General features: G+C 32.9%; 1 non-coding gene across 1 annotated transcript; it reads left to right on the forward strand.

Moving 5' to 3' along the window:
- The first annotated feature begins 509 nt into the window (after positions 1 to 509).
- Positions 510 to 582, forward strand: TRNAY-GUA (transfer RNA tyrosine (anticodon GUA)). Its single transcript has one exon. It is a non-coding gene; the product is annotated as a tRNA-Tyr (tRNA).
- Positions 583 to 8,846: the final 8,264 nt, after the last annotated feature.

Genomic DNA, 8,846 nt, shown 5'->3' on the forward strand with positions numbered 1-8,846 from the left:
CAATTAGACTTAAATAGCCCCATTTTAAACATATTCCCCTCTACAGCCTACTTTAAAAAGAATTCAGGCGTTTTTTCAGTGTTCTACGCTAATATATTTACAAATGGTCTATTTTATGGTGACCGGATAAATCATCACATCTTTAAAAAGTTGTATAAAGTCATGGAATGTGATGAAACAAAAACTTTATTATTATTTTTTTGATAAATTAATGTTTTTAAGACAAGATTTTATTTATGCATAGCACAAAGGATAACAATTATTTTTATAAGCAATAATTGTTCGCCTGAAACACTCATCCACATTGAAAAAATCTCCTGATAAAAAATACATGACGCCAACGGGACTCGAACCCGTGTCCATTCGATTTCCGGTCGAAAGCTCTGACCACTGAGCTATGGAGGCTTATAAAATAAAGTTGGTTGTTCTCAGGTGAAAAAAATGTAACAAGCAATAATTGTTGAATGAAACACTAGCATATATTGAATAATTTCGCGGGTAAGAGATAAGCCTCCATAGCTCAGTGGTCAGAGCTTTCGACCGTAAATCGAATGGACACGGGTTCGAGTCCCGTTGGCGTCATGTATTTTTTATCAGGAGATTTTTTCAATGTGGATGAGTGTTTCAGGCGAACAATTATTGCTTATAAAAATAAAAACTTTATTTACTGGGTTAAGTAGGTTTGGTTAGGTTAGGTTAAAAAAACTTTTTTTTTCATCGTTTCTAATGACTTTATATCACTTTTTAAAAGTGTATTGAATTGTCACTGTGTTGAGTTATCATGGAACGCTATTTTATATAGCGGTTTTATTTAAGGGTGCTTTCAATACAAATTTAAATTCTAGATTTGAGAATAAATGAGGTTTAGTCGGAGAGCAAAATTACTGATATATTTTTTTAATCTAAATTTATATTTTTACCACATTAAGGCTTTTAGGCTTCTATCCGGTGATTACAATTTTAAGCCAAAACCTTTATAGCGTGGATTTATAAAAAAAAGTCTTAAGGCAAAGCTTAATGCTAAATCACTTTTTTTGATTAATCTTTATAACGAATTGGTGTACATTATGAGTACCAAAAAATATGCTTTAGATAAATTGAAGGTTTTCCTATCGTTTCGCTTGAGTAGAATACAAATACAAAAATAAATAACTCAATAAAAAATATAAATGTAAACTACTAAAAAATATTTTTTTTCAATATAAATGTATAAACGCATGAAGAAAACAACTTTTAAAAAATACAGTATTATAGCTAAGATTATCTGGACAGTTTTACTTAATCAACTTTTTTCCTTTCTTACAAAATTATTTACAAAATAAATAAAAACCAGTTTTGTGCTTGAAATTGAACGTTTCTAGACTTTGTCAAGCGATTTTAATGCCTATTACCTACAATATAAGATATACCAAGAATATACACATTTTTGGCTTGTAGCTTCCTCTTAACTAGACATTTTGCGTAGAACAGAAGAAAGCTAGAAGTGTTTCCATATGCATTTTAATTGAAACAAATGTGCCACCGACTTAGTACCTTTTGGTTCTAGACCATTTTGCACGCTATCTGCCTCTTACGCTTGCCTAAAAATATTGTATACCGTTATCCCATTTGAATTTCGTAAACATGGTGCAACACAGTTTTGCATGGAAATATAGGCTCAAATTGAGCTTATATTTGGATTACTTAACGCGCCAACAAAGCACTTCTTGTGTTATTATTTATTCTATCACATTTTGTTATTATGAAATGTATAAAGTAGTGCTTACTTGCAAAATGTAATTCAACAAAAGTCGAATATACAAAACATCGTGGTTTGACGGACAGCCGGTAAATTCCCAGCGAATCTAAACCATTACAAACATTGTGTCATAAACACATCACACGCTAATAAATCAAAATGATATACTGCCGCTGAGAGGTTTTATGTTCGCGTAGTTACCTAAAGTTGCAGTGGACAGGTTATAGATCGACATACTTAACTTTGCAGTCTGCGAATTAAAATAAATATAATTATAGATTCCATGATAACTCCACAAAATGACAACTCAACACACAAATAAAAAGTGTTATAAAAAATGTTACCGGACAGCAAAGTGCCCATAACATTTTTTACTCCAAATGTGCTAAGGAAAAGCTGGTTAAAGTTTGTGGGGTACGTGCCGATACACCCTGTATATAGGTATATAGTAGGTACCGCACAACACAGTCCCAACTGCTTCCAACCGTCTGAAGCCAATAAGGCCATGACATATTCAATTAGGGCTGAAGATAGGGAATGAGATAGGGAAGAGTAAGGTTGGAAAGTATCTAGCTTTTCAAATATGGTCACCAAACACGGATAAAGCCATTTCAATCAATGTTTCGATTCCAAATGGATGATACTGAAAGTTTCTATTAAATTTAGTTGCGCATGCCGGGATTTTAATTCGCGACTTCCGGATTCGTAACCAAGGATCGTTACCACTTAACCGAAAATAAAATTTATATGTATATAAATTTAAAAAATAATAATAATCAGAATAATATATGAAACATGACGTCGTCATATGTGGTTCCTCTTGATGCGATCTGCAAAGTTAACCGTGTCAAGCTGTGGGTATTTGATGTGCCCTGAGCTTAATGCCGACGTTGTTTATTATTATTTGGACGTAATATTATTATTGTTGTTATTGAAATGCTTGAAACATTGCATTACGTGGTAATCATATCTTCGCCGGATGTGCTCAAGGAAATCAACTTTGCTTTTGTATTGCCTAGAAAACAGTAAGCTTCGTTGATTCGTGAACATTCATATAAATAATATATTACAGATTTCTTTTGAATACCTGACACGACTACATCTAATTACTTCGTCATGTTTTTGTTTCTCCGTAAACCATTATTACGAGAAACACGAGTCTAAAAATTTAATTATCTTTGAAAATTTTATTTTAACATATACTCCTACATTATGATCGAGGGCTAAAAAGGTTTACATTTGTATTCTCCAAATTTACCAAAAACGAGTTAAGTAATTAAATGTACTAAAGATAGCCTAATTTTTTTGTGTTCAAATGTTGCATCTCCTTTACCTATAGTCTCGAAGATATAAACATATGTAAATAAATTGTATGCAAATATTCTACTCTTCGCCGACGATATGAAAATATTCTTTCCTATTAATTCTATTATTGACTGTTATAAATTACAAGAAGATCTATATAGACTTGATGACTACTGCATTATCAATCATCTCAACATGAATACCTCAAAATGTTATGTTATTACCTTCACTAGAAACAAAATAAAATTTGAACATAACTACCACATAGCCAGTCAAGTACTTTAAAAGGTTACACAAATTCGTGACCTAGGTGTTCTGCTTGACAGTAAACTTACATTCGAGGCGCATGTTGATATGGTTGTGAAGAAAGCCCTTAGAATGTTAGGATTCTTATTCCGTATTGGAAAAGAATTCAATAATATTCAAACACTTAAAATATTGTATTTTTCTTATGTTCGCAGTCTTCTTGAATTTGCTTCTCCCATATGAAATCCTCAATATAATATTTATATAAAGCGCATTGAAGCCATCCAAAAAAAATTGTCAATCATTTAAATTTTAAGATGAATATTTGTAACCACGGGATTTAACAGCTCGATGGAATATTATGGACTAAAGCCATTAAAAACTAGAAGAGAGTCCGCAGATATAATATATCTCTACAAAATTATCAATGGCCTTATGATTGTTCGCCCCTTTTGTCTGAGATTAATTTTAGAGTCCCAAGCTTTAGAACTAGAGATAATTCACTTTTTCATCTTCAAAAATGTTCTACTAATCTCAGACAAAACGCTTTTATATTCAGAGCTTGTACCCTATACAATAAGTATTTTAATTATATTGATATATTTTCGTGTAGTTTATGGACATTTAAAAAAGATATCTTAGCTATTATTAAATAATAATTAATAACATACTGCAAGTTATCATGTTGTTGATATGAACCCTGTCCAGTTACAAGTGACTCATTTTCTAAACATCTGTTCAGTTTAGTTGTAGGTATATACATATATTGGTGATTATTGGTGTTGTGTGAGGATAGAATTGATATTTTGTAATTTACTTGTGTTCTTATATCCGATGTTATGTTTACTTTATTTAGTATTTTGTATTTTCTGTAAATATTTTTTGCCCACGGGTACTGGACCCTTAGTTTGATGTTATAATTAATTTTTAAGTGAAAACTTGTCATTAGATATTATTTGTATTTTTTATAAGTTGATTATTTAAAAATGTAAAAAATCTGTTGGTTTTCCTAAATAAATAAATAAATCCTCCAGTTTTCATGGGCACAGATGTTGTGTCTTCAACTTTAAATCAATTTCAACTTTGTAGTGTTTCGTGTTTTACTACACTTTTACTGAAGCTCGAGGCTCGTTAGGTGATTGAAACTACCTATGATGGTTCGTATTCAGATTTATTACGATAAAATGCTATTACAACCGAGCTGTACAATCTTAGTTTGGTAACGTGTGCTCGCTAGCAGGGTAAATTTCCGTCTGCCCGGCTCCGCTCAACGCTCGCCGTTTACGCGACTGGATCGGAAGCGCTCGGCCTTTCCGAGCGGTTCCGATCCGCCTGTTCAGTGTTGCTCTACACTGCAAACTTCAATTTATTATTTTTTTAAATGATAAACTAATGTTTATAAGACAAGGTTTTTTTATGCATAGCACAAATGATAACAAATCACTGTAAGCAATAATCAGTCGCCTGATATATTCATACAAATTGAAAATATCTCCCTAGTAAAAATAAATGCCGCCGACGGGAATTGAACCAATTGAAACAAACAATTTTTTTGATCTATGATCAATATGTTTTTTCAAATGAATGTCGCGTTTACACACTTGTCTTATTCATACTCTTGAAAACACTGAAAAGTACCAGCCGAACTACAGAAGTTATATTTATTTTAAATATTCTCCTTTTCCTTCCTTTCAGTGGCCATCTATTCAATGCACTGTTTCATACTAATATTATTGTTCATAAATTCTTAAGCTGGTTGTACTGCTACATAAGGTTTACTTAAATTTACACCATCAGACTGCAAGCCGGAGATGATATCAGATATCAATAGCTATTTCTATTTCAGTTCTGCATGCAGGTAACAAATAACAACTGATAACAGGTAAACTGACATCAGTCTGGCATCGTACAAATTTTACTTTTACCAGCTTCATCGATTCTCAAAATAATATTACTAAGTCTCATCAGGTACATTTAATAATATTATTTTCTTTAATTTAGTTTTCTAAAAAAATTCTTGTCCTTTGTTTTGATAGTAATTTTGAAATTTAAAGCGGTCACACGTAAAATAAACTAGCAGACAGAACATAACTCTTAAAGCGGTGCTATACAAATTATCCAAGAAATAATATCCATCTATCTTCTTCTATAATTTATATGGTGACCGGATATATCATCAAAATGATATTCATCACATCTTTAAAAAGTTATATAAAATCATGGAAAGTGATGAAAGTTAGTAAGTTTAAATTTTTCTTTTTAATCGCTTCTAATGACTTTATATCACTTTTAAAAAGTGTGTTGAGTTGTCGATGTGTTGATTTATCATGGAACCAATTTTTATATATGCAAAGAAGTGTCCCTGTGTGAGTTTGTGTTTTAAACAAATCTTCAATTTTATACCGAGATTGATGAAATTTTGCACACTCGATATACAAAACAGGAGGACTGTCACTGTCCACGTGATATTTTGAAAACACCTCCACATTTTTTTCCCACCCCCTGAAAGTAAAGTTCAAAAAAGAGGAAAATCAATGTGTACATTTGATTTCGAAAAACTATTTATAAATCCCGGGCAGCGCCGGGGACTTCAGCTATACATTGAATATGAATATATTCGTATATATTCATCCGTAATTCAGTATCTAACATAGCTTTTAAAACATATACGAAGATGTTAACTTTAAAATCTTTTTTTTATTTTGCACAGTTTTTTTATGATATGAAATCCTCGTGTAATACACCAAGACTTAGTACCTACCTACTTCAGCATTATAGGTTTGTAATATAAATATATTATTTTACCATATTTTACAACTAATGAGAAGGCAAAATGTTAATTTAATTATTGAAATCACTACGACCTCTACACTTTAAAATTATTGATTTTTGTCAATTTAGTTAATGATACTTAACCCAAGATAATGATCGACTTAACCCATTTTCTATAAGGACTCCACCCACTCTATAGTTTAATTGATTTCAATTATTATTTAACTAGCAGTGGCATGACGTGTTTTTCGCCTATTTCCAATGTTTTGGACACATGATGCTTGTTATTTCAATACCCGAAAATATGTGTTTAAATATTCCGCATATTTGTTTTACAAAGAACAGGGTTTTCCAATAAGAGATGTTATTTTGATATTCAATCGTAAAAGATCAATGATCTCGTTGCTTGTGTGGCACGTAAAGCCATCTTGTTGAAAGTAAACGTTGTCCAGATAAATACCATCCAATTCCGGCCATAAAAAATCATTAATCATCTCTCGATAGAGCAATCCATTCACCGTAACTGTTGCTCCAGCCTCATTTTCGAAAAAGTAAGGTCCAATGACTCCGCCGGACCATCAACCGCACTAAACAGTCACACGTTGAGGATAGAGAGGCTTTTCAACAATAACTCTTGGATTTTCCGAGCCCCAGATGCGACAATTTTGCTTGTTGACGAAGCCACCGAGGTGGAAATGGGCCTCATCACTCAAGATGATTTGCATTTGATTCACTCAAGTGAATTTTAATAATTTCAATGTGTTATTGAAGCGTGTATCGTTCCATTTTTATCATTGACGTAGTTTCTACTTGTCAAATGTCAAAAAATGACAGCTTCAAAAGTAACATCTACCGAAATAGAGGGCTATTCAAAATAACACCTCTTATTGGAAATCCTGTATAAATCTGAAAAAAAAACTGTTTCTCTGTCAATTTTTTTACCTAGTTACTAGGCAGATTTTACATATTTTCTAGTGTAAAAATACAAGCCAATATTTTGATCGCAAAATTGCGAAAATCTCAAAAAATAATAATACATGTCACTGATCAGTTAAGCTTAGGTCAATTTAGTTTAAGCCAGGTAGACGGTTAAGATTTTCGGAGGCGGTTTAGGTACCGCCGCCTCTCGGGAACCATTTATTGGATTAACCATTATAGATCACCCCAAGTGGTTCGCTACGTTTGGTGACTTAGTAGGGGAGCCCGGTTTCATCGGGTGAGGTATGTTCAGGATGCGCCTGCCCACCAGCTGCGTGGCGGGCCGGATCGGGAGAGACTGGTTTGGGGAGATCTTTTGAACTCTCCAAACCAGTCTCTCTTTAACCCATCGCCTTGGGCCGCAGCGGGAAGGATAGACGGATGGACATACTGATCCCTAGATTCTTACCCGCCCTTCATACCTTTGTCATTCCCAAAAGTTCCTCTCCTTCCTTTACTTAAAATGACCCTTCCACTGCACACAGATAACAGAGGTCTTCAGGGCCTCCTGTGTGTGGATAATGTAAAAAAATCAATTGGGTAAAGTTTTGAAATACAAATCAAAAGATAAGTAATGGTACACCACTGTGTTAGCTAGTCATTTTAGCTCCGTTTGTTACTTATTAACTATTATTAATAAAGCTTAATTAGTAGATATCTACATATTACGAATTGCAATTAAAATGAGAATGCTAATGAAATATTTTGTTTCACGTTAAGATTTCGGCTTTATCCATTAAAATGTGGGTGCGCTGGTTGGGGGCGTACGTATCCATTACTGGCTCTAACAGATGCTAGCAAAAGTAGGTACCTAATTTTACCAAAATTAATCGCATTCTTCTCCTTACGGTTGACTGAGAGTGCTGTTTTAACTCAACCATTTTGCATTTCTTCTGTAAATTTGTTTGTACGTTCGAGAACACTTGTTCTTTTTCTAATAAATATCAGTACGGAATGCGATAATATCATTAACATCTGTATTTGTATGAACACGCGTTCCGCCGTCCTTATAAAACAATAGCTTTTAACTGATACTTTGTTAGGAAATCTGTCAATTCATTCAAACGAATAATTTGACCAGATATTTAATAAATCAACAGTACGCACGCGATTAATTCGTGACATTTAACTGATACTTTGTTAGGAAATCTGTCAATTCATTCAAACGAATAATTTGACCAGATATTTAATAAATTAACAGTACGCACGCGATTAATTCGTGACATTTCATTGTGAACAAACACAGTTTGATTTTGTTTGGTGACATTTGGCATTAAAAATTAACACCCATTAGAACCTAATTATATCCAAGAACTATTCTTACGGCACAGCTCTAGCAGCACATTAGGCAGTTCCCCTAAGAGATAAAGTTAACTATTTTAAACTGAGTTTTTAGAAGCAATAATGGCTGGTGGTCTTGATGAATCGTCCATGACAGAACTGCTTGACAGGAGAGGAACGTCTTGACAGTTTGATGGAGGGGTTCCCATAAGCTGGAGATTACTAATGTTCTGCGGAAATGGTACCTATGTACAATAGTCGAATTTAAACTTTACACAGGATAAATGAAGCTTCGATATTTTTATTTATTTATTTAACGCCCAGAGGGCTTTTACATGTAGGTGGTACAATTTTAATGACAGTTTTGGAACATAAGAAAGAAATAATAAAAATTAAATTACATAAAAAAATAATATATGCAAGAAACAAAATTAAAAAATACAGCGATTTGACTGGTTTAAAAAATATAACTTCCATTTAAGAATAGTGTTGAAATAAGTCTTTTATGTAATCCACAAAATTCGCA

Source organism: Hesperophylax consimilis, chromosome 12, assembly GCF_061612785.1.
Source record: "Hesperophylax consimilis isolate HC1 chromosome 12, BYU_Hcon_1.0, whole genome shotgun sequence".
Taxonomy (NCBI): domain Eukaryota; kingdom Metazoa; phylum Arthropoda; class Insecta; order Trichoptera; family Limnephilidae; genus Hesperophylax; species Hesperophylax consimilis.